The sequence below is a fragment of the Balaenoptera physalus genome (genome assembly GCF_965194825.1).
Source record: "Balaenoptera physalus genome assembly, chromosome: 19".
NCBI lineage: Eukaryota > Metazoa > Chordata > Mammalia > Artiodactyla > Balaenopteridae > Balaenoptera > Balaenoptera physalus.
In genome coordinates, this window is record NC_138900.1 from 50948690 (window position 1) to 50976324 (window position 27635).

The window sequence follows — 27635 nt, forward strand, 5'->3', positions numbered from 1 at the left end:
TTATGGTCCACTAAAAAAGGCCCTAAATATTTGTTTGACTTGAGTGTAGGTGTCAAGGGAAAAAGTGGGTTTTGTAATTAAGCTTAAATTTGAATACCAATTTAGCTACTTGTGACCTTTAGCTCTGTGACCTTGGGCAAGTGATTTTACCTCTCTAAACTTTAATGTTCTTTTATAAAAATGTATATAATCTCAAGTTTAGTGAGCTAATGTGTATGAAAATGCCTAGTATAGTGTCTGGCTTAATAAATTTTTTTTCCTTAAGTATCAGCTAAATTGTTTTAACTATAATTTAAAGCATATAAAAGTTCTTAGATTAATTATTGATTATATTTATACTTATAAAAAGTCCATAGGTATATATATACCTATGGTATATATTAGTATAAAAATCAACTACAGTTTGAGGCAAGGGATTTTTAGAAGTGTTTCTTGGTGAAGCAGATTTGTTGTTTCTATTTGTATTGTTCAATTTGTGACCATGTTGTGGAGTTATATTTGTCTGTACAAAAACTCATCCATTTTCTGGGCAGCAAACCAGAGTGTTATAATCATAGAGATTATCAGGCAGGAGAAAGATAAGAAAAAAAAACGAGTGTTAATTATTTAAGCAAATATTTTTAACAAGTTGATGGAAATGCAGGCAACAATCTAGTATGTATATTTACATGTTTATGCCAAAATACTTTCACTGATTTTTCATTTTGGTTGAGAGGATACTCAGTTATTTAAAGTAAGACCACCCTTTATGGATTATATATAAATTGTAAAATGTATAAGTATCAAATATGTCATGTTCTCTTATATCTTTGATACAAGGTATAAGAAAGTTATTTGCTTGTGTGATGAAAGGATTTAATCTATGTACCCTATTTCTATTTTCAACCTTTTATTATGGACATTTTAAAGAATACACAGAAGTGGAGAGAATAAAATGATGAACACATCATTTTATTTATTTATGGGTTTATGGGTTTATTTATTTATTTATGGGTTTGGTGGTACCCATCACCAAACTTTAATAGCTAGCAAAGTATGTCTACTCTTGTTTTTTTAATCCTCTCTCCCCCTGCCCAAGCTGTATTATTTTAAAGCAAATATCAGACATCATAATCATTTCATGTATAAATACTTCTGTATTATAGTGATATTTTTTATATTACTGTTTAAAATACTCTATTCCAGGAAATACAAAAAATTCTAATTTATTTCAGCAAGATATAGTACAGCAGGAGGCTACTGCTCCTAGTGTATAAGAGCAATCTGTGCTAAGTTTGTAGGTTATGTGGTCAGACTTGGGTTCAAATCCTTGTTTGACGTTTGTGTGTGACCTCAGCTTAGTCATTTAATCTTTCTGTGCTTCAATTTTCTCTTTTTTAAATGGGGGCAATAATATTATCTTCATCAGAGGTGTTGTTAAGATTATTTGAGGCAAATTCATGGAAAGCATTTAACCTGGTGTATAGTAAGCTCTATAAATGTTAGCTAAATTTTAAAAATTAAATTTAAAATTTAAAAAATTTAAACAGCCATCTATATAGTTCTTACTGTGTGCCAGGAACTTTACAAATATGAACTCACTGAATCCTCATAACAGCTGTTTGAGATCGTTACTATTACCTCATTTCACAGATGAGGAAGTTAAGGAGGCTTAGGGAGTTTCAGTAACTTACCTAGAGTCACACAGCTGGTAAGTTGTAGAGCCAAGATTCCAGCTCAGGTAGCCTCACTTCAGAATCTGTGCTCTTAAGTACTATACTGTACTGACTCCCTACGATATATAATATGAAGTATTGTCTAGTAATGTTTATGTATGTATGCTTTACATCAATAGTCCAGGTTTCTTTTTTCTTTTTTTTTTTTTTAGCAAAGTATTTTTTTTAACGGTTTAACCTCCCCCCCCCCCCCCCCCGCTGCGTTGGGTCTTCATTGCTGCACGCAGGCTTTCTCTAGTTGTGGCAAGTAGGGGCTACACTTCATTGTGGTGCGTGGGCTTCTCATTGCGGTGGCTTCTCTTGTTGTGGAGCACGGGCTCTAGGCACGCAGGCTCAGCAATTGTGGCACACGGGCTTAGTTGTTCCGCGGCATGTGGGATCTTCCCCGACCAGGGATCAAACCCGTGTCCCCTGCGTTGGCAGGCGGATTCTTAACCACTGTGCCACCAGGGAAGTCCAGTAGTCTAGATTTCTATCTAATAACTAAAAAAGTCAGCCGAGTGTGAAGGGAATTTAATTATTATCATACAATTTGTTAAACTTTTTAGAGAACACAGGTTTTACAAATTACAGTTTTTTTGTTTTTTGTTTTTTTTTAAGGACGACAAGGTTGGAAAACCTACAGTTGGGTATTTAGCTTCAAAAATAGATTTAAAATCTCTTTACTATTCAGTTTGTTCGCATTTATCTTTCATATCAATGCTGGTCCTTCTACTCCCTCTCCCCCTTTTCAAGAATAGGAAATTAGTTTCTTTCTTTCTTTTTTTTTTTTTTACTTGAGATATAGCTGACATATTACATTATGTTAGTTTCAAATTCACAACAATGATTTGATACGTATATATATTGGGAAGTGATCACCATAATAAGTCTAGTTAACATCCATCACCCTACATAGTTCTGCTAATACCATTTTATTTAATTTGGTGATTGCCTGACAATGGGAAAAGGGTCTAGCTATTTAATGTAATGATATGTAGCCATTAAAATAATGTTTCTGGTGACCCCATAATTACATGTGAAACTCCTAATAAAATAAGTAAATAAAAGATATTGTTGCAATTATATTAAAAATAGCTTGCATAGAAAAAAATCCTGGACAAAAGTATATACTACAGATTTTTACTTTTTGATTCTATTTTTGCATTTTCCCTACCTTCTTTAAAGAAGGTAGTTTGTATATATTTTTAAAAAAATAAAATGGTTTACACTTACAGTGTTCAGACTTTAAGGCTAGGGTTCTACTTTGGAGTGCCTGGAAAAAATGTTCAACTACAGGGAAAAAAAAAAAGGTGCCATTTCTTACACTTTCTGTATTAAAAAATGTTGATTTTGGCATATATAGTTTGCTATATAAAAACGGAGATTAAAAATTAAACTAAATAAGCAAATAATAACAGGTCATTCTAGAAATACCTATAGAGATGTAAGATAAGATGGTAGAAAAATCAGATAAAACAGGAAAAATAATATAAGCAAATTGGAAGAAATAAAGTAATAAAAACAATGGATTAAAAATTTTAAATGCTTTTAAAAGTGTGAGTTAAGAAATTACATGTGGGACTTCCCTGGTGGCACAGTGGTTGAGAGTCTGCCTGCCAATGCAGGGGACACGGGTTCGAGCCCTGGTCTGGGAAGATCCCACATGCCGCGGAGCAGGTAGGCCCGTGAGCCACAACTACTGAGCCTGCGCATCTGGAGCCTGTGCTCCACAACAAGAGAGGCCGCGATAGTGAGAGGCCCGCGCATCGCCATGAAGAGTGGCCCCTGCTCCCTGCAACTAGAGAAAGCCCTTGCACAGAAACGAAGACCCAACACAGCCAAAAATAAATAAATAAATAAATAAATTTATAAAAAACAAAACAAACAAAAAAGCTTTCTTCCTTTGCCTTCAAAAAAAAAAAAAAAAGAAATTACATATGGATCAACTTAAAAGAAAATATGAAATATTACATTGAGTTAGGGGAAAATAAACTTTTTTTTTTAACTACTTTCAATCTGTTTGATGTTGTACCATGCATAATTTTACTTTATAGTTCAAAAATGAAAATCCTAAAAATAGTAACAGTTTTTTTACTGATTTTATGGAATATTTCTGAATTGCCATTAAGCCTGATTTATTTCTTTCCTAGGGCCTGTGTTCGTAAGGTAGTTAGGCCATTAACTCTTACATGATGAAATGTATGAAGATATCTTACTAGAAAGGACTTTTTGAAAGTATTCAACATTAAAAGTAATCTATTGGATTCTTTTCTTGTTTAGTATCTATAATATTCTCTGTTGGTCCATACCTAATAAACTAAAAATATTATTGAGGAAATAATTATGGAAATGAATTTCAAACATGTGACAGAATCATACCTAGTTCATGCCAACTTTTTGTTTCTAGGATCCATCTCTCTCTGATTTCCTGTCATTTGTTTTTGTGTCTCTTCCTAAACTCTGCTTTTTTAATTTTTATTTTTATTCAATACTGGAATTCTATTGCTTGTTACAATAAGAGGATAGAAATTCATATTTAATCAGATGGTCCTTGGTCTGCTCTTGATTCATTCTTGACTCTACTGTATTAATTCCAGGAGTCCCCTAAAACTTGAAAATGGTAGTACAATGAACATTTCTTATTGTGATCAATGTTATATATAAAAATAGCCACTTTTTATTAGAAAAACTTGACCCATCAGATTATTTTCTATTAAGAATAACAGGTAATTAGAAAAAAATAAAGATCAAATTAATCTGAGATATCAGTTGGGCCTGATTATGTAGTGACAGAGGATAATTCTGCTAACTTTATGAGAGATAAAAGACTTTCTTCAGTAGATATGTTGCTTATTATCTTATGCTCTTTTCTTGTTGCTAAGATTTTATTTCAAGTTGCGTGAAAGAGAGTCATGTCTTTTATTTCCTGTTGCCTTAATAAAAATCAAGGTTAAAAAAACTAATGAGGTATAATACACTAATTATAAACATGTATTTGAATGAAAAGGTAGAAATAGTCTATGGATTAACTACAGGTAATGATTTCAGCTTCCAAAAGTAAATAAAACCTGATGTTGTGATGAAGGATCTATATTTTTGATGGTTTGAACTAAAGATGTGATACATGAGATTTTTCAGTTACTTTTATTTATTCTTAATAACTTAAAAATAGATTTTTTTCTCTTGCTTTTATTTTTAATATTTACTTGATAAGTAGGTACTGATTATTACTGCTGGCCAGCCATGAATCCTTATCACTTCTTTCCCATTCAGAAATGTTATTATTAGTCCTTTAGTAAATTTGGTACTTGGTTTTGAAAGTGAGACAAGAACAGAAAAGTTACTAATAAATAGTGAGCCAAGTTGATTACTCTTATCTTTATAAATTTAGTTTTAGTTTTAAAAAATCTATGTAAAGCAGTCTTTGTAGGACATGTCAAAAGAAACAGTGTTGGTAAAGAGAAGAAAGAATAATAAATTAAGTGTTAGTAATAATTGAAGTCATTTTTTGAGCAATTTGTGTGTACCAGCATTTTACAGATATTTTCCACGTTTAATCCTCAGAAAAGTCCTGTGAGATAGTATCAGTATTCCTATTTCATAAATGAGGAAACTGAGGTACAGAGGGATTCACTAATTTTCTTAAGGTTACATAGCTAATGGAGGAGGCTGGTATTTGAAACTTGACTATTTTACCCCAGAGTTTTGAGTTTATACTTACTTTCTTACAATACAAACATTTGATAATTGGCATTTACACTTCAGGCCCTAACAAGATTACACCACTGTTCAGATGGTATATAAAGAGTACTTTGTGTAGATTTCTTTAGCTTAACAGTTCCCATAAAGTAAGGAGAGAAATTCTATAAGCCACACATAAAAATCAGTAAAGATTATGATGATGACCCTTTTTAGGAATATTTTAGCACTCAAAATTAGCAAATCATTTCCTGGCTTTGGTGCATGTCTTTAAGATTTAGCTGAAGCACACTGCTGGTTGAACCACCTCTGTTTTGACTGTTGATGGTGCTCAAAAGTGAAAAGGAAGGGGAAGGGTAAGCAAGCCACCACCTAAGGAGAACTGCTTTAAAAATGGAAGATGCCATGGGGCTCTTGATTTCTTTGGCAGTAGTTTTATGGAAGCATAGAGGTCATTGCACCCTATTTCTGCTGGTACGTTTCAGAGCGTAACTAAACCTGAGAAGAGATGAGCAACAGAAAAAGCACTACTCATAGAGCATTGGGAGTTCTATTTATTGTCGTGGTTGGTGTTTGTTTCTGAACTTCCTGAAAATTCTGTTAGGCAGTAGAAAATTTGCGTTTTAATTCTAGTTAAGTCTTGAGACCATGTGGAAAATCATGTTAGCATTCCTTTTCTTCAGCAGAGACATTGTCATCAGTCTTGCTTACCTAAGAGTTGTGAGGAAGAATAACTGAAATAATGTTAGAGGATTTTGAAAACTATGAAATGCTATACGAATAGTGATATTTTGCATAAGGCCCTATTAATTTACTTTGGTTCTTCTTTCCACTGTCTGTCTCTCTTTTTTTCCCCAATCTTCCCATTCTACCCATGTCTCCATTTTCTCATGGTACTCTCTACATTTTGCTTGTTGGTTCTGCTGTTACTTCTTGTATCCTTTCTGTCTTTCCCCTCTCTTTTAGAAAAACAAACCATCCTTATAGAGCTACACAGGTACACCCATTTCAAGTGTTCCTTGAGTTTTTAACAGGTGTATACATGTGTGTAATCACTACAGACAAGATACAGAACATTTCAGTCATCCCGTTAAGCTAAGCTACCTCTTGATCTTCTGTAGTAAATTCTGCCCACTCCAGCCCCTCAGGAAAATTGATCTGTTTTTCCTTACCAAAGATTAGTTTTGCCTTTTTTTAGAATTTTGTGTAAATGGATTTATACAGTACACACTATATTTACAGTATACAGTGTGTACTCTTTTGTCTTTAACTTTTGTTGTTCAACCACCATAACCTTCTAGAAAGGAAAACTAGTTTTTTAAAGGACATAAAGTTAATACGGCATTTTTTATTCTTTTATATATTCCTATTTTCTATAATGTAGCCAAGTATAGTTTTTTAGAGATGATTTTTTTATGCTTATGTGCAAGGTTATAGGTTGCTTAGTCATAATATTATTATAGTTATAACATAGTAATAATATAATATTATTATTCATTAACTCAAAGTGAATTTACCCATATATCCTGGCCACATATTGCTTATAGTTTAGTAAAAGAGATTGTATGTAAATAAACAGTGATAACACAGAGTTTTAAAGGGTTTTGTAATTCAATCTGGAATGAAGAATGAAGTTAATATGAAGTTCCTATTTGTTAATAGGAAAATACTTTTGTGCAAAGTATACCTGAGCATATAGTTTGCCCCTATACTTAATAACTGTAAAATGAAGTTTAAAACTTTAAACTTTCTTTTTAAAATAGTTTAAGTCTTCAGAGGGTTATAGAGTTGAAGAGTATGTAGGTAGGGGGTATGTACTTATTTGTACTCTGATTATTTCTGTAGGTTAAGCATAAATTAGGTAAAAACAATATGAGCTTTCTGTCCCATGTAAGTGAGTACTATCTTGTGCTTAACTGTAAAAATACTACTGTAAATGGTAATTAATGATAATAAATTAATGTTCACAAGTTATAAATTTATAACTTGTGAACATTATAGGCTCAATTTATAAGCGCCTAGATAATGGGCAGTTATAAGTACTTTGGAAACACTGTAAATCAAAAGTTTACTTGAGTACGTTTTTATAAAATTGTATTGTGACCTCCAAGACTTTTTTCTATATTCCTTTTTCATTTTTATTGTTAGGTCATACTCTCTAGACTATTAGGCTAATGTAGAGTGAATGAATCGGAAATATAAACGTATAGTTGAATTTTATAATTTTAAAATTATTTTTGAAGAAATTTTCTTAGTTTATTTTTACCTATAATGTTGAGTACAGGATGAAAATTTATATATAATATTTGAATAACATGCTTTGGATAAAATTACTACTTAATTCCTTTAAAAAACTCATTGCTTAAAAAAAAAAACTGGGTAATGAAGTAGTTGAAGAACAGAAAGTAATTAGTTAACCAAATTACTACTCTGTTATAGTAAACATAAATAACATGTTTATAGTGTATAGTAAATAAAAACTAAAAAATAACTTTCTTGAGACTGTTTTTCAGTCAAACTTCACAAGAATGGATAGAATCAACGCTGTAAATTCTGCGCAGAAAAAGAAATTTAGTGCATAGTGAATTGAGAACAAATAAACAGAAGAGTTGAAATTGAAGAATATGAAGTTTTTCTTAGGAATTAAAAGTGGTAGAGGTAATAATAAGTAAATCAAAGTCCCACTTATTTATCTGGCTTGTGAATAGAAACCCAGTTTCAAAAACACGCATTACTTAATAGCTGTGTGATTTTAGGCAAGTTCCTTAACCTTTCTTGACTCAATTTGTTCTTCTATAAAGTGGAGATAGTAGACTCATATATTTGTTATGAGGATTGGATGAGTTAATATTTCTAAAGAACTTGGAATAATGCTTGGCACACAGCACTATATAAGTATTTGTTAAATAAGTAAAATAAAATTTATATCTACAGGTAACTTATTTGGCAAACATACTTACTCAAGATGTAGCAAGAAACCAGGATTTGGGCTTCCCTGGTGGCGCAGTGGTTGAGAATCTGCCTGCCAATGCAGGGGACACGGGTTCGCGCCCTGGTCTGGGACGATCCCACATGCCACGGAGCAACTAGGCCCGTGAGCCACAACTACTGAGCCTGCGCGTCTGGAGCCTGTGCTCCGCAACCGGAGAGGCCGCGATAGTGAGAGGCCCGCGCACCGCGATGAAGAATGGCCCCCACTTGCCGCAACTGGAGAAAGCCCTCACACAGAAACGAAGACCCAACACAGCCATAAATAAATAAATAAATAAAATATTTAAAAAAAAAAAAAAAAAAAGAAACCAGGATTTTATTTCTATGCATAAGCTTCTGAACACCCAAATCAGATGTTGCTAAATTTATATACTAAGGTTTAGGCATTCACAGCACTATGTTGTGCAGGATTAATCTTCCTAAAATACAAATCAAATCATATTGCTTACTTAAAAATCCTATAATGGTGTCCATGGGCTTTAGGGTGAAATCCGCATTCTTAAAGACTTGGTTCCTGATTATCTTTTTATTTTAATTGAGGTGAAATTCATAGCACATAAAGTTTATCATTTTAACAGTTTTTAAAAATTTTTTTATTTTTTATTTTTGGCTGCGTTGGGTCTTCGTTGTTGCGTGCGGGCTTTCTCTAGTTGCGGTGAGCGGGGGCTACTCTTCGTTGAGGTGCGTGGGCTTTTCGTTGCAGTGGCTTTTCTTGTTGTGGAGCACGGGCTCTAGGCATGTGGGCTTCAGTAGTTGCAGCACACAGACTCAGTAGTTGTGGCACGCAGGCCCTAGAGTGCACAGGCTTCAGTAGTTGCAGCTCATGGGCTCAGTAGTTGTGGCTTGTGGGCTCTAGAGCACAGGCTTAGCAGTTGTGGAACATGGGCTTAGTTGCTCCACGACATGTGGGATCTTCCTGGACCAGGGATCGAACCCATGTCCCCTGCATTGGCACATGGATTCTTAACTACTGCGCCACCAGGGAAGTCCCCATTTTAACAGTTTTAAAGTGTATAATTCAGTGAGTTTTAGTCCATTTACAGTGTTCTGTAACCAGCACCAGTATATAATTCCAGAACATTTTCACCACCCCAAAAAGAAGCCCCTTACTCATTTAGCAGTCATTCCCCATTCCCTCCCACATCCCCAGCTCCTGGTAGCCACTCATCTGCTTTTTGTCTCTATGAATTTGCCTATTCTAGACATTTCATATAAAAGAAATCATATAATATGTGGTCTTTTGTGACTTCTTGTTTCACTTAGCATAATGTTTTCAAGGTTCATTCATGTTGTAGCATGTATCAGTATCTCATTTCTTTTTATGGGTGGATAATGTTCCATTAGATGGATACATACTACTATGTTTATCCATTCATTTATTAGTTGATGGACATTTGGGTTATTTTCGCTATTATGAAACATTTGTGTACAAGTTTTTGTGTGTACAGGTGTTTCATTTCTCTTGGGTATATACCTAGGAGTGGAATTGCTGGATCATATGGTAACTCTATATTTAACTTTTGGAGGAACTGCCAAACTGCTTTCTGCAGTGGCTGCACCATTTCACATTTTCAGCAGCAATGTATGAGGGTTCTGATTTCTCCACATTCTTGTCAACACTTACTCTTATCTTTTTGATTATAGCCATCTCTAGTTGGGTATGAAGCAGTCTCCTGTGGTTTTGATTTATATTTATCTAATGACTAATGATGTTGAGCATCTTTTCATATGTTTATTGGCCATTAATATATCTTCTTTGGAGAAATGTCTGTTCAAGGCTTGGCTCATTTTAAAATTGAATTATTTGTCTTTTCATTGTTGAATTGTAAGAGTTCTTTATATATTCTTTATACAAGTCCCTTATTAGATATATGATTTGCTGAAATTTTCTCCTGTTCTGTGAGCTGTCTTTTCACTTTCTTGGTAGTGTCTTTTGATGCACAAATGTTTTTAATTTTCTTGAAGTCTACTTTATCTTTTTTGTTGTTGTTGCTTATGCTTTGTGTCATATTTAAGAAACTGCTGCCTTATACAAGGTCACAAAGATTTACACCTATGTTTTCTTCTGAGAGTTTTATAGTCTTGGCTCTTACATTTAGGTCTTTGATCCATTTTGAGTTAATTTTTGTCTATGGTGTGCAGTATGTGGTGTGTCGTTCTTTTTCATGTGTATATCCAATTGCCCCCAGTACTATTTGTTGAAAAGACTATTGTTTCCCTTTGAATGGTCTTGGCAACCTTGTTGAAAATCAGTTGACTATAGGCATATGGGTTTATTTCTGGATTCTCAGTTCTTTTCTATTCATCTATATGTCTATTCTTATGCTAGCAACGCACTGTCTTGATTACTGTAGCTTTGAAATTGGGAAGAGTGAGTCTTCCAATTTTGTTCTTCTTTTATAAGATTGTTTTGGCTATTCAGGGTCCTTTGAATTTCCATTTGAATTTTAGGATCAGCTTCTCAATATCTGCAAAAAAGAGAGCTGTGATTTTAATAGGGATTGCATTGAATCTGTAGGTCAGCTTGAGGAGCATTGCCATCTTAATAGTATTCAGTCTTATCCTCTATGAACGTGGGATGTGTTTCCTTTTATTTAGGTCTTTAATTTCTTTCAACAGTGTATAAGTTCTACACTTTTTAAACATTTAAGTATTTTATTCTTTTTAATCATTTTTTTAAGTGTTAATAAAATTATGGAAATAATTTGGAGAAAGGTCTCTCAAAACTTAGGAGAGCTTTAGTATTTTTTTTTAATAAGTTTATTTATTTATTTTTGGCTGTGTTGGGTCTTCGTTGCTGTGCACGGGCTTTCTCTAGTTGCGTTGAGTGGGGGCTACTCTTCATTGTGGTGCGTGGGGTTCTCACTGCAGTGGCTTTTGTTGCGGAGCACAGGCTCTAGGCGCGCAGGCCTCAGTAGTTGTGGCTCGCGGGCTCTAGGGCACAGGCTCCGTAGTTGTGGCTCGCGGGCTCTAGAGCACAGGCTCAGTAGTTGTGGCCCACGGGCTTAGTTGCTCCGCGGCATGTGGGATCTTCCCTGACCAGGACTCGAACCCCTGTCCCTTGCATTGGCAGGCGGATTCTTAACCACCGTGCCACCAGGCAAGCCCGAGCTTTGGTATTAAAGTACTAGATTATGCGTGTGTTCAGGAAATGAAACCGAAACCACAGTAAGGTAATTGTACAATATTAGAATCAGCCATGGAATTAAAGCTGCAGTAAACCATAAAGAACATTTAGTAAAGTCCAGTTTTGTTTAAAAAGTTATACTGGATGGTATTTTTCTCAAGGACAGGGACTATACCTCACATTCTCTTAGCATCTGGCACAAGCGCTTATATCCAAAATGTGCTTGAATGAATGAATACCACATCCAGAAAAGAAGGAAGGAATGGTATTGGAAGTGTGAGAGGATTGTGCTTTAGTTATATACAACCATGTAGAAAGCTTTAATTGGAATAATAATTGGATTAAAATGATTATAGGTGGAAACCTAGACCTTTAAAAAATTGGAACTATTTAATCGGTAAAGACAAAGGTTTAGGTAATTAAGATGAAAATGGAGGTGGATTTGTTCACTAAATCTGGAATACTCAAATTAGAAGGTTCTCTTGAAGCTTGACCACCTTCACCCATTTCATTCATAACCCTCACCTTCCCCCGCCCCCACAACCCCCAATCTGTTCTCTGTATCTTTTAGTTCAATTTTTAAGAAAAAAATTTTTTGATTACTCAGATAAGTGAGATCATATAGTATTTGTCTTTCTCTGACTTATTTCACTTAGCATAATGCCCTCAAGGTCCATTCATGTGTTAAATGGCAAGATTTCCTTCTTTTTTATGGCTGAGTAATATTCTTGTATGTCTGTGTGTGTGTGTGTGTGTGTGTGTGTGTGTGTATGTGTGTATCACATCTTCTTTATCCATTCATTTGTTAATGGACACTTCTGTTGTTTCCTTGTCTTGACTGTTGTAAGTAATGCTGCAGTGAATATGAGGGTGCAGATACCTTTTCAAGACAGTGATTTTGTTTTCTTCAGGTAAATACCTAGAAGTGGAATTGCTGGATCATGTAGTTCTATTTTTAGTTTTTTGATGAATCTTCATACTGTTTTCTGTAGTGGCTGCACCTGATTGGCATTCTTGAGCACAGGAATTGATTATATTTCAATAAAAACATGTCAGTTAAATGAGAGAAACACTTAGGTGACTGGCTATAAACAAATACAATATGAAGAGTCTGACTGTACTTCATTTTATTGATTAGGACAACTATTTCTGTATATTTAGTTTAATAGCAGCAAAATACTGCTTGTGCTATTAAACATATTTGTTATATTTAAGAACATATTGACTTTAATATATTGCTAAACATATAAATGTTTTAAAATAAAAGCACTGATGTAATAACAATATGTTAAATTTTTTTTTTTTTTTTTTACTCTGAGTTAACAGAATCATGTTCTTTTTTTGTTGTGGAGCATGGGCTGTAGAGCACGGGCTCAGCAGTTGTGGCGCATGGGCCTAGTTGCTCCGCGGCATGTGGGATCCTCCCGGACCAGGGATCGAACCCATGTCCCCTGCATTGGCAGGCAGACTCCCAACCACTGCGCCACCAGGGAAGTCCCTATGTTAAATATTGATAAGGATATAAAAAGATTTTCAACATCATTAGTCATTGGGGAAATGCAAAGCAAAACCACAGTGAGATACCACTTCACACCTAGTAGGATGGCTATAATCAAAAAGACAGATAATAATAAGTGTTGGCAAGGATGTGGAGAAATCACCTTACACACTGCTGGTGGGAATATAAAACAGTGCAGCCACTTTGTAAAATAATCTGATAGTTCCTCAAGGAGTTAAACATAGAGTTACCATATCCAGCAATCTCACTTCTAGATACATACCCAAGAGGAATGAAAACATCTGTACACATAAAATATACATGTATATTTGTATACGTATGTTCAGAGCAGCATTGTTCATAATAGCCAAAGTATGGAAACAACCCAAATGTCCATCAACTAATGAATGGATGGATAAACAAAATGTAGTATATCCATTTAATGGAATAATATTTGGCCATAAAAAGGAATCAGTTACTGATACATGCTGGAACATGGATGAATCTTGACAGTATGCTTAGTGGAAGAAGCCAATCATGAAAGACCACATACTGTATGATTCTATTTATATGAAATCTACAGAATAGACAAATCTAGAGAGGCAGAAAGTAGATTAGTAGTTCCTGGGGTTGAGGGGAGTGAGGGGGATTATAGTTAAAGGGCTTGGGGTTTCTTTTGAGAGTGATACAAATATTCTGAAATGTATTGTGATGATGGTTGCACAACTCTGAGTGTAGTAAAAGCTAAGTGTCCACCAACAGATGAATGGATAAATAAAATGTGGTATATACATACAGTGGAATATTATTCATCCTTAAAAAGGAATGAAATTCTGATATCATCTTACAACATGGATTACAGCATATGAAAACATATGCTAATTGAAATAAGCCAGATACAGAAGGACAAATATTGTAAATTTCCATGAGGTATCTAGAATAGAGACAGAAAGTGGAATAGTGGTCACCAGGGACTATGGGGAGAGGGCAATGAGGAATTATTCTTCATTAGGTACAGAGTTTATGTTTGAGGCAATGAAAAAGTTTTGGAAATGAATACTAGTGGTGATTGTTGTACAACATTGTGAATGAACTTAATGCCATTGAATTGTAGACTTTAAAAAATGGATACAGCAGTAAATTTTATGTATATTTTACCACACACACAAAATGTTAAAAAAACAAAAAATAATTTTAAGACTGAGATATACTAACTTTTTTTTTAAGTTATTGAGACAGACGTAATTGTGCGGTGGCACATGGAAGGGAGACATTTTTCAGTTTCCCATTTAACAGTATATTTTAGTTGTCTAAATCATCTAAATGTGATTTAAATGTAGATAGGATGATCTAAATACTGAGTGTGCTACATCTTGAATAATCAAAAACAAAATTTTGATGAGCAAGATTAGACTACAGATGACTGAAAAATTCATGAAGTAGATTAACCTCGCTTAGTTTGGAAATTTTTTTGACTATTAATATGCATGGTTGATTCATTTTGTTGATTTCCTGAAAGCAAATGTTTATATTTAATAGTAGCAAGAGGATTGCAGTTTTCTAATAAATGTCACAGAATTGTGACAGTGAGCTAGGAGGAAGAAAAACTGCATAAGTGAAGTGAGATGCACTTCTGTAGCTGTGGAAACTATAAACCCTACTGTCTTGAAACGTTCTCTTTGTATTATTAATTAGACATTAGTAGAGGATAATGAGGACCCTGGATAACTGCTTGATTTTTTTTTTTCATTTTCTTAATGGTATCTTTTATTTATATATTTATTTTAACTTTTTGTCTTATAGTTGATTAACAATGTTGTGTTAGTTTCAGGTGTACAGCAAAGTGATTCATGTATACATATACATGCATCTATTTCACATACTGCTAGATTAAATATAGGTATAACTGTATTCATCAGAGTTCCTGAGTAAGAGGCATTGCTGGCTAGTTTAGTATTTGTTTTGTGTGAACATGAAAGTGCTTAATTTATTTTTCTTTGTTATGGTCCTCAACTGCTAAAATATTTTCTATTTAAAAGGATGTTTTCTTAAATTATTGCCACAGCTCAAGTTTTAAGTTTGAGAATAAGTGAGAGAACTTGAACATGATTCAATGTTGAACATCACTTCAGTTTAGTGAAGTTAAATTTATCTTGACCAGTACTTGTATGTTTACTGGTAAAGGCATATTAATCTGTGTATGAGTAGGCTTTATGAATAAATAACGTTTTAGGTATAAATTAGGCACTTTGGTAATTTATACAATAATTTTTGTAGAATGACTAGCGCTCTTACCGAGTACTAATTGCATCATAGATTCCTCGAGTACACTATAAGCTTAATATTTCCCCTAATAATAGAAACCAACTTACTCCTAAGAATACTTAAGATTAGGTCTGTAATCACGGTTGCCTTTACTCATTTGTTGGAATTACAGTGGGCTGCTTGAGATGGCAAACTTCAGAGGGGAGATGGCTGCTAATTCTAAAAATAGAAAGGTAACCTAGAGGTGAAAGATAGCTACCGAGTCATTGTGTTCTCACCATACTTGTTTGCTTATTTGTGTGTAAACCCAAAGTGCATTTTCCCTTAAATTTAGATGTGCTTTGTTCTCCTATACATCTATACTAGTATTTCTTGAACTTGTTAGGACTTTTCAGAAACATCAACTGTCAACCAACATAGAAACAAATTATATTTTGGAATCTCCCAAATCAAATAGATTTAAAAGTGAAATTTAGCAGTCGTTTATTATATGAGCAAAATAAAACAGAAAAAGTGAACTATGAGAAGTAAGGTCTTTTGGAAAAATCATTGTAGTTTGGACCCTATAATATTGCCCAGAAGAGAGCATATCCATTGGATATGCCAATTTAGAGGGAAATTGGTGGGAAAAAAGGTTCTAGGCCTTCTTCCATTAAGAACTATTTGAATATTCACCACTGTCTAGTTCTGGAACAAAGATAGATCAGAGCATTACAGGGAGGGTCCTTCCCAGTGTGTTGGACCTCTTCTTTTCCTGCTTCCTTTTTAGTAGGATATTGTTCATTTACTTGTCCATTAATTGCATATTGCAGAGATCATGGATTGTAGTAAGCATAGCTCTTCATGAAGGGACTGGATGGTGTGTCCTGTGAGAACAGTACCTTTGTAACAACCAAATGTGGATGTGCTGTAATAGGACGGATAAGCAAATCCACATTTGGATTCCTAAAGATCCTTAAATGTAGATAAAACTTCAACTTGGAAATTCAAAGGATAAAAATAAGAGAGTAAAAAAGTTTTATGAGTTAAAATAGCTATAAATAGACAGTAAAAAGCAATATCCCTAATTTTGGTATTGAACTAAGATTGACTAGAAACTTCAGGATGATTCAAATCTCTCCTTTGAGTATTCAGGGTAAGGCTCTTGAATTCCAAATCCAGGAAATAAAAGAGAAGTGTCTTTTTTCTTTCTTTCTTTCTTTTTTTTTTTTTTGAATCTGCAGCAGGAAGGGTTTTTTTTTGATACTTAGTTACTTTGTTTTTCATTATTCTTTCTCTGTGTATTTTGTCTTTCATCATAGGTGACTCTGACACCCCAGATATCTCAAGAGCACCTTACTTTGACATTTGTATGTCTTCTCAGTACAGATTTTAATGAGTGCTTAATACCAGGTGACTTAATACAAGTATTCTGAATGAACCAATAAATTGACAAATCTTGTTTTAGGCAATTAGGTGATGATATACAACAGAATGGTTTCCTAATAATTTTAGGTTTGAGCATTTATTAAAAAACAAAAAACCATATTAGTCAAAGTTCAGGATTTTTCAGGAGAGGTGTTTCACATTTACAGAACAGTATTATTTCTTCTTCGTATCATTAAAATAAAACTCAGTTGAATTTCAGCTTGTAAATATTGGAAAGTTGTTGTTCACAGTTATTTTGTCTCAGGTTAGAAGATTAAAAGGAGAAAATAACTTCTAAAGTAGTTTAGACAGTCATATTTTAAGTTTAATGTTCTGTAAATTTCAAGTTGTATTCTATATCTTTTTCTAGCCTTTTCCCCTCTTAGCCTGACAGGATAAAGATTGTCCCATTGTAATTATTTTTCAGTTTTGCTAAACATATTTTTAAATGGCTGCCTTTGGGCCAAGGGTATAAAAAGACATTGAGTCTTTGAGACATTGTCTCAAAGGTGAGTTGTTTTCTAACATTTCAGTCAGGTAGTTGTGCTCTATTGCCTCACTCAATTTCTCCATTGAAATAAGGATCACACAGAAGTTATGTCGTGAGACTCTATTCTCTATAGCGGATCCAGTTCCAAGGTCTAATGCCCAACTACATAGGAACATTTCATATCCCATTTTGTGAGGCCAGTATTCTTTTTTTTTTTTTTTCCTTTTTTCTTTTTTGTCTGCACCGTGCAGTATGTGGGATCTTAGTTCCCCCACCGGAGATAGAACCTGTGCCCCCTGCAATGGAAGCACGGAGTCTTAATTAACCACTGGACTACCAGGGAAATCCCCTGGGGCCAGTATTCTTGTTCAACAGCAATATTCTTGTTCTCTGACCATATAGAATTTAAAAACATTAAGGCAATTTGAAAAAACTTTTCTTCTCATTCTGTTACCATATTCTCTCCCAAAATAATATATTAACAATATGGAGAGGGCAGTGTGTATAGTGGCTAAAGATATGGGCCTTGGAGCAAGACTCCCTGGGTTCAGGTTCAGGTTATATTATACACTGGCTATGTGGCAGCTTGGACAAGTTCATTGACCTCTCTTTGCCTCAGTTTCCTCATCTGTAAGGTGCTGTTGATAATAGAGCTTACAGCATAGGGCTGTGAGAATTAAATGAGTTAATAGAAGTAAAGTACTTAGAATGGGTGCCTAGCATAGGCTACTTAAGTTGATGTTATTATTACTGGAATATAGTTTCTACATATTTTTTCGAAAGGAATAAAAAATATACCTTTATTTTACTGTCATTAGTGCCAAGAAAAAGTGGAAGACATCACATCTTAAATAAAGCAGAATAAACATTGGTATTGGTCTTTTTGGCATTCTGTGTTTATGGCCGTATTTCTTTGGGTGGTTTCTTGATATATCTGACTTTAGGAATTATAAGAGTACCAAAGTTTCTTGGGTTTGAAAACAAGAATTTGTGCCAGTGCAAGAGAAACTGTGCTGCCAGCCATCTCTTCTTTACTAATGATTGTATTGTCCAGAGTGTCTGTTTTTTAAGGCTCCATTTTCTTATTCTGGGAGAATAAGACGAAGGGAAAAAACTTTAGATAGTTGGTACCAGCCTGGCTTCTGTGGAAAAATTAACTTACTTTTGTATTTTATTTGCAATTCAGTTAATCTAGAGGTACCTTTGTGGTGGGGGAAAAAGTACAGAATTTATAGTTAGGAAACATAGTATTGGGCCTTCCCTGGTGGTCCAGTGGCTAAGACTCCTCGCTCCCAGTGCAGGGGGCCCGGGTTCAATCCCTGGTCAAGGAACTAGATCCCACACGCATGCCGCAACTAAAGATCCCACAGGCCACAACTAAGACCCTGTGCAGCCAAAATAAATAAATAAATAAATAAATAAATATTTTTTAAATGGCTTAAGTTAAAGCTCTTTAAAAAAAAAAAAAAAGAAACATAGTATTTTAAAATACCTGTTTCACGTTTTGCTAGTCGTATTTCTTTTTATCCTTTTATCCTCATTTTCTCTTTATCTAACAGGGTTATTATGAAGTTTATATGAAATAATGGTTTTCATTATGCTAGTGCTTTTAAACATTATTTGAATGTGAATCTCCAATTTTCTCTGGATTTTTCTTTTATTTAATTATTTATTTATTTATTTGTGGCTGTGTTGGGTCTTCGTTGCTGTGCAAGGGCCCTCTCCAGCTGTGGCGAGTGGGGGCCACTCTTCATCGCGGTGCGCTGGCCTCTCACCGTCGCGGCCTCTCACTGTCGCGGCCTCTCCCGTTGCGGAGCACAGGCTCCAGACGCGCAGGCTCAGCAGTTGTGGCTCACGGGCCCAGCTGCTCTGCGGCACGTGGGATCTTCCCAGACCAGGGCACGAACCCGTGTCCTCCGCATTGGCAGGCAGATTCTTAACCACTGCGCCACCAGGGAAGCCCCTCTCTGGATATTTTGAGGAAAAGTCGAAGATATATTGAAGGAAAGAATGTTAATTGTTTAGGACAAGTTATTCTTTTGGGATGTTTAAGATATTTTTAATAGAAATTTTTTAAAAATTGAAAACTTAATTTTTTCAGATTATAGTACAATTATACTTTTTATGCTTATTACAAAAAAGGTAGGTCATTGTATGACGTATAAAGCATATAGAGTAGAAAAGGAAAATAATATATAATCCTACCATACAGAGATAACAGCTGTTCACATTTTGACATACAGTATGTCATTCTGTATTGTTCTTTTCTGCGCTATGTGGACACTTTACATTTATTTATTTTTTTCTAAAATAGAATCATATTGTGCTTTTTTTCTTAGAATGTTTTGGACACCACTCTAGGTTAATAAATGGAACATAAAGTAGCTTTTTTTAAATTATAAAGACTTCAAACAATATAACAAATACAAAGAATAAAAGTTACAAAAGATCCCACCTCTCATAGATAACCACTATTATATTTCTATGCATATATATATTTTTTTATGTAAATGGAATTATTTTTATATGGTTTTATACTGTTTATAGCCTGCTTCCTTTACTCAACAATATGTTATAGATGTTTTCTGTGGTCCAAATAGATCTGTGTCTTTATTTTTAATAGCTACATTACATTTCATAATATGGATGTACCATCATTGCCATCATTTATTTAACTACTCTATTGATGACATTTAGGATGTTTCTGGTTTTCATTTTTATAAACAATGCTGCAGAGAGCTTTTTTGTATATGCATATATTTGCAAACTTAACTATATTTTTTTTCTTAATTTAAATTTATAAAAGTATAATTACTGGGAAAAAGCATGTACACATTTGAAATACAATGACCCTGTTGCCTTATTGCCTCCAAAAAGGTTTTACCCGTTTATATCCATTAGCAATACCAATTTCCTGGAACCTTTGCCAGCACCAAGTATTATTTTTTAAAGACTATTACATTTTCATATGCTATGCTATCTTATTCTTTTAGCCATTAAAATTGAATATTTTTCATGTATATATTGGCCATTGTGTATCTTTTTGAATTGTCTGTTCTTATCCTTTGCTAAATTTGCTATAGGAGTCTTCATTTTCCTCCTAATTGATTTAAAATTTCCTAAAAAGGGAAATTATAATTATTTTCTTTTGCATGAAATGTGGTAATTAGTTGTCATTGATGTTTTTCTGTCAAAAATTGGTAAAGTGTCTATAAGCTTGTTATCATCTTCAACTCCAAAGATCCACAGATCTTGAGTACTTTACATGTGCTTTATAGGATTAAGATACAAGTAGATCGTTATGTTTTCATTTTTAAAACAGTATAGGGGTGGCACAGAAACAGACATATAGGTCAATAGAACAGGATCGAAAGCCCAGAAATAAACCGACACACTTAATGGTCAATTAATCTACGACAAATGAGGCAAGAATATACAGTGGAGACAAGGCAGTGTCTTCAGTAAGTGGTGGTGGGAAAACTGGACAGCTACATGTAAAACAATGAAATTAGGGACTTACCTGGTGGCACAGTGGTTAAGAATCCTGCTGCCAATGCAAGGGACACGGGTTCGATCCCTGGTCCGGGAAGATCCCACATGCCGTGGAGCAACTAAGCCTGTGTGCCACAACTATTGAGCCTGCGCTCTACAGCCCCCGAGCCACAACTACTGAAGCCCACACGCTCTAGGGCCCATGCTCCTCAACAAGAGAAGCCACCGCAGTGAGAAACCCATGCAACGCAATGAAGAGTAGCCCCTGCTCGCTGCAACTAGAGAAAAGCCCATGCGCAGCATCGAAGACCCAACGCAGCCAAAAAAAAAAAAGGAATGAAATTAGTACATGCTCTAACACCATATACAAAAATAAACTCAAGATGGATTAAAGACCCAAATATAAGACCAGGTACTATAAAACTCCTAGAGGAGAACATAGGCAGAACACTATTTGCCATAAATCGCAGGAATATTTTTTTGGATCCATCTCCTAGAGTAGTGGAATTAAAAACAAAAAATAAACAAATAGGACCTAATTAAACTTAAAAGCTTTTGCACAGCAAAGGAAACCATAGAAAAAACAAAAAGACAACCTGTGGAATGGGAGAAAATATTTTGAAGAATATCCTTGTTTGCTGGAAATACATACTAAAGTATTCGAAGGTGATGTGGCATCATGTTGGCAACTTACTCTCAAATGGTTCAGGAAAAAAGAAGAAAGTTCTTTGCACTGTACTCACAACTGTTTTATAAATTCAAGATTGTTCCAAAAAGTACATAGAGGCACATGTGCACACACTTTCACTAAAAATTTAATAATTACTATGTAATCCAAATATTCAATTCCATAACTAGTAATTTTACTCTTTAAAATTGCAATTTCCAAAGAAATGAATATATCAAAGAAAACAAGCTTATTTCACATCTTCATATTTGGATACGTGATCATAAAAAGGTAATCTACATCGGCCTCCCTCTCATTTCACTTTTGCTACCATTTCTGCCTGAAATCAATCAAACAAAACCAAATACTCTGGTAGAGAAATGTAGTCTGGGTTACAAAATATATCACAAGTTATCTTCTCCTGGTCATACTTAACTTGTTTGATACCATACATATGTCACACTCACAAGCTCAGTATTTTTAGCTATGCCATCCCCTCTTCACTAACACTGTCAACCTGATAGACCAACAATTAATTTAAACATTCATTCAACATTTATTTAGCTCCTCTACTGGACTAAGGACACAGAATAAGAGGAAATCATTTTTGTGAAGTTCACAGTTGAGAGAAAATAAAATTAGTCAAGTTTAAAGTAATGCAGTATGTGCTTTAATAGAAATATGGGATATTATGCAAATGGAGAAGAGGGAATCCTTAACACTGTCTGTAAAGGATCAGAGAAGGCTGCACAGGGTATGTGACACCTGAGGTCAGTCTTGAACACTGAAATGGGTGTTTGACAGACATAGTTTTAAAATTCAAAATTAATGGTAATTTTATTTTTTTGTGAAGAGTTGAGAAAATGCCAGATTTAACTACATTTTTTTCTAGTTATATTAGTGCCAAAAATGAATAAGCTAGTTTTAGGTTACCAATGTGTTTTCAAGATTATAGATATGTGTATACCTTTACTAAATATGAATAAATGAATTCAATCTTTCTGCAACACGCGGCATGGAGGATCTTAGTTCCCCGACCAGGGATCCTACCCGTGCCTCCTGCAGTGGAAGTGCGGAGTCTTAACCACTGTACTGCCAGGGAAGTCCCTAAACAACAAATCTTAGAATTTTATTTTAACTGGTCAAGTTTTTAAAAATGTGACTCTTACTGAGTTCCTATATCTCTCTGTCTTTATAGAAGATGTTATAGTGAAACATAACATCTAAGAAGGAGACTGGAATGGCATTTGCAATAACTTTAATTCTCCTCTAGTATTACAGCACAGTTACATTTTTAATAAAGTAATTTTGAGAATATAGATATAAAGGTTGTAATCCTAAAACTGGCAGGTGTGTAGAATAGGATGAGGAAAAGGAAGCAAATTAGAGGAGGAAAATGGTAAATTGAAATGAGTTTATTATTATAAGAGACGATGACATTTTTTGGTACAGTATAAGAATATAAGATTATCAGCATTTTTTAAATATAAAAACTTGCATTTTAACCTGTTTTCATGTTAGAACTTTTTCCCCAGGTGCTGTTTTCAGCTGTAGCTGTTAGAGGGCTGAATTTATTCCAGTCTACCTAGTTGTTCATTAACCTATTAGCACTTGACTAATAGGTTCAGAAAAATCTACTGCTTGTTAGTTGAAACAGCTAAGAGCTGGAATTGGAACTACTCTGCTTCTAGTATATCTTCCAAATCTGATTTCATTTTGAGAAAAGTTCCTTTTAACTTTAATAGACTGACTTACCATGTTATGATAAACAACAAGTAGGATTATTTCTATTATAGGAGAGTGGGCAAGTAGATAGCTTACATTAGTTTTGTATTACACTTCGCCCACAACTTTGTAGAGCACTTTGATATACATTACTTCATTTAATCTTTTTGCACCTAAGAGGTATAGTTATCATCTACATCTTATAGATGATAAAACCAAAACCCCAAATGATTAAGAGACTTGCCCAAGTTGGCACTGTTAATCAGTAGAACAGCTAGGTTTAAAAAAGGTATTCTGACTTCTGATCTGTTCCTTTTTTTTTTCTGTAACCTTGGCCAAGATCATTTATTTACTGACTGACTGCACATATAATAGTAAAAGACAAAAATATGATTCCTGCCCTAACTGAACTTACCTTCTAGTTGGGGAGACAGACTAATAAATAATCCGTTAAAAATAGTATGCTAAGTGCTCTGAAAGGGAAATACAGATTGATGAAGTGGGACATGAGAGGGTGCCAATGTGCCAGGGAATCAGAGAGGGGCTTTTGATAGAAGGTGACATCCAAACTCAGTCCTGAAATTATAAAAATTCATCAGGTGAAGGTGGAGGGGCTGTGTTGGACGAAGAATGTTTTAGGCAAAGGGGAGACTATCATATTGGAAAATTTGGAGATGAGCAAGAGCTTAGTATGTTGGAGAATTGAAAGAAATTCAGTATAGCTGGATCATAGAGCTAGAGATTGGGGAAGAGTAGAATAAGGGAGGGCAAAGGTATAGCTGTGCAAGATGTGGTAAACCAAGGGTGGATATGATAAGAACCTGAATCAGCAACACGATGCAGAGAAGAGACCCTCAGGTATCATAGAAAGCTGAATAAATGTGATAGAGATATCATAGTCAACTAGTGATATTTTATACAGTTATTACATATGTCTTGTGTTTTCTTTGTACGGTGAAGATCACATGATCCTAATAGTTGAAAACAGGTAACTGCACTTTTCACCATGGTGAATCTTGGAGATCAGCTCTGGCTATGAGATTCTTTTGCAACCATTTCTACTCTGGCTTCCCTACTATGGTATGTGTGGGTTAATCTTCCTCCAATGTCTTCTAAAGTAGGTCTTGGACCCAAAGTTAATAGAGGATAAATAAGTAAGTGAGGATTACCCTTGATAGACCTTAATAGTTATCTCTGTTGTCTAGAGAAGATGTTAGGGAGAAAGTAGGAATGGAGGGGTGGAAATTATGATTTGTTGCCGTAATGGTATTTAGTTAATTTTTAAGCATGAATTTAGGTCGTTAATATACTGAATATTAAGATATTTGGGGAGGTGGCCATTTATTCATTTATTCAATATATTTTGTGCTCAGTGCTTTAAAGAGGCTTACCATTGTTAATAGGGCAGACAGACACAATTTCAGCATAGTTTAGTAAGTGCTACTTCAAAATAGTTTCATGCTAAAAATAAGGCAGCAGAAGATAATGAGTTCCATTTTGGATATGTTGAAATTAAGACACTTGTGGGATATTGAGCACCTACTATGTACCAAGCACTAATCTAGATGCTGGGAACACAGAATTAAAGAAAACAAAGTTCCTGCCTTCACCAGTTTATATTCTGGTAGTTGGAAAGAGACAATAAACAAATAATTATCAAATGTCAGAGGGTAAGATCAGGCAAATCCATAGAGAGAGAAAGTCAGTGGTTGCCAGGGATTTGGGGCATGAAGGAGTGGGGAATGACTTGCTAATGGATATGTAGTTTCTTTTTGGGTTATGAAAGTGGTCTGGAATTTTAGGTAGTGGTGATGACTGTAAAACTTTGTGAATAAACTCAAACCACTGAACTGTACAGTTTAAATGGTGCCCTTTTGTTATGTAAATTATATCTCGATTTTTTAAAAAATGGCAGGGAGTGAAAAAAACAAAGCAGGATGAGGAAGGATAATAAAGTGCTAGTGGGTGCTATTTTATATAGGGTGGTCAGAGTGCCTCAAAGAAGTGGTGCCTCATTTTTACAGAGACCTGAAGGAATTGAGGGAGTAAGCTATGGTAATATCTAGGGAAAGAATTTTCCAGATGGAGGAATAGTAAGTTCAGAGGATTTGAGATTGGGAAGGTGCTTGGCATGTTCAAGAAACTACTAGTAAGGAGGTCAGTTTGGCTGGAGCAGAGTGGGTAAAGAGGAGAGTTGTAGAGAGAGATGTTGGTGTGCTGAGGTCATGTAAGGACTTTAGGTTTTACTCTGACATGGGAGCTGAGGAGTGATCCGAATTAGGTTTTAAATGGATTATTCAGGCTACAGTGTAGATAACAAACTATAGGAGTGAAATAGTAATTCAGTTAAGAGGCGCTTGCATTAGTCCAGGTGAGACAAGTAGACCAGGATTGTGGTAGTGGAGGTAGCAAGAAGTGGTGGAGTTCTGGATATATTTTGTAGGAAAAGTAGACAGGAATTGCTCATGGATTAGGTGTGGAGTGTGAGAGAAAAAGAAAAGTGAAAGATGATAACCAAAATTTTTGAACTGAGCAAACTGGAAGAATGGAGTTCTCATTTAACGAGATGGTAAAGACTCTGGTGGGGTGGGGGAGAAGTAAATGAAGAGATTGGTTTTAGACACATTAAGGATGAAATGTCTATATAAGTATCCAAATGAAGATATTGAGTCAGTATTTATATCTAACAATCTGGAACTGGAAGCAAACATTGATAGTCGTCAACTTATGAATATCATGCAGTTATGGTTCAAGTTGAAATTAACAATCAAGGGAGAAAAATAGGAAAGAAGAAGGTTGAGGATTCATTTCCCTGGGGAAAACACCCAAAATATTTAAGGGGAATGGAAAAAGTAGTAGACTAAAGAGGAATCAAAGAGGGAAGAAAAGAAATAGAAGATAATGGAGAGAAGGGTTTCCAGTAGTAGAGTCAGAAGTTGCAAATAAGTCAGTTAGGAGTTTATTGATGACAGAGAAATTTTAATGGACTGGTGGGAACAGAAGCCAAGTAGTAGTAGGTTGAGTAATAATTTTAAGTAGACAAAATAGAGGTAGCTAGTGAAGACAGCTGTTGTACTAAGTGTTGTTGTGAAGGAAAGTGGAAGCTAGAAAGAGATACAGTAGGAATAGGAATCTTGTGGAATGAGGGAGTTGAAGATAAAGGATAGGAATTTATTAATACAAGAAACTTTTCAAGGACCAAGGAAGAAAAAGGGATCTAGTACATAGGATTGCTTCTTCTCTTGGACCTAAAGGGACACAGGTAAGGATAATTCGTGTCTAGGAAAGGAAGTATGGGGAATTCATGCCTTATAGCCTGCCTGTTTTCTCTCTGGAGCAATAAACACTCATTTGCCAAGAATGATAGATAGAGGTTGGTGGCTTTAAGATGGGGGAGCTGAGGGAATTCTCTGGCAGTCCAGTGGTTAGGACTCCATGCTTTCACTGCCAAGGGTGCTGGTTCGATCCCTGGTGGTGGAACTAAGATCCTGAAAGCTGTGTGGCATGGCCAAAAAAAGAAAAAAAAAAAAAAAAGATTTCCTGAGCTACTCTGAGGAAAATCATAAATTCATAGTAGTACTAGTCTGTGTGTTTTTATTTTCTCCATTAAAGAATAGACCAGGACTTCACTGGTGGCACAGTGGTTAAGAATCCGCCTGCCAATGCAGGGGACACGGGATCGAGCCCTGGCCTGGGAAGATCCCACATTCCGCGGAGCAGCTAAGCCCGTGCACCACAACTACTGAGCCTGCGCTCTAGAGCCTGTGTGCCACAACTACTGAGGCCGCATGCCACAACTACTGAGGCCTGCGCGCCTAGAGCACATGCTCCGCAACAAGAGAAGCCACTGCAATGAGAAGCCCGGGCACCACAACGAAGAGTAGCCCCCGCTCACTGCAACCAGAGAAAGCCCACACACAGCAACAAAGACCCAGCACAGCCAAAAATAAATAAAATAAATAAAAAAAAAAAAGAATAGACACTATGATTCAGGAATATTGAAGATGAGTGGTTACGGTTATTGAGGATTGGGCATGATTAATAGGGTGAATATGTTAGAAAAACAACAAGGGCTGGGTAAAGGAATTCTTCAAGATACAACCTCATCTATTCCTTGAAGTTATCCTCCATTGGTCTTTTTCATTTGTGTTTCTTTTCACTGTTAATGCTGCCTTACGTTTAATCTATATAATTAATATGTATTTATATTTTTATTTATCTTGAATTTTTTAAATATAGAAAAGTACAAAACAAGGAAGAATCACATGAAAGCCCATTGTATCTAGATATGACCACCATTAACATGTTAATTATTCTTTCAGCCATATCTCTCTGTACTCTATGTATGTATACACATCTACTTATTTGTACATTTCTGCATAAATGGGATACAGTACATCCTGTTTTCTTATCTGCTTCCTGATATTATTATGTATAGATCTATTATAATTATTGTAATAGCTGCAAAGTACAGTAGTTGCTCAATATCCACCAGGGATTGGTTCCAGGACCCCCAAGGATACCAAAATTAAATGCTCAAGTCCCTTATGTAAAATAGCTAGTATTTGCATATAACC

At 35.0% G+C, this 27635-nt stretch overlaps 1 protein-coding gene across 7 annotated transcripts in view; it reads left to right on the plus strand.

The window, feature by feature from the left end:
- NFAT5 (nuclear factor of activated T cells 5) overlaps nucleotides 1-27635 on the plus strand; it is a gene marked incomplete at its 5' end in the record, with an annotated part of 220110 nt that overhangs the window by 88102 nt on the left and 104373 nt on the right. The gene's annotated exons all lie outside the window — the stretch shown is intronic.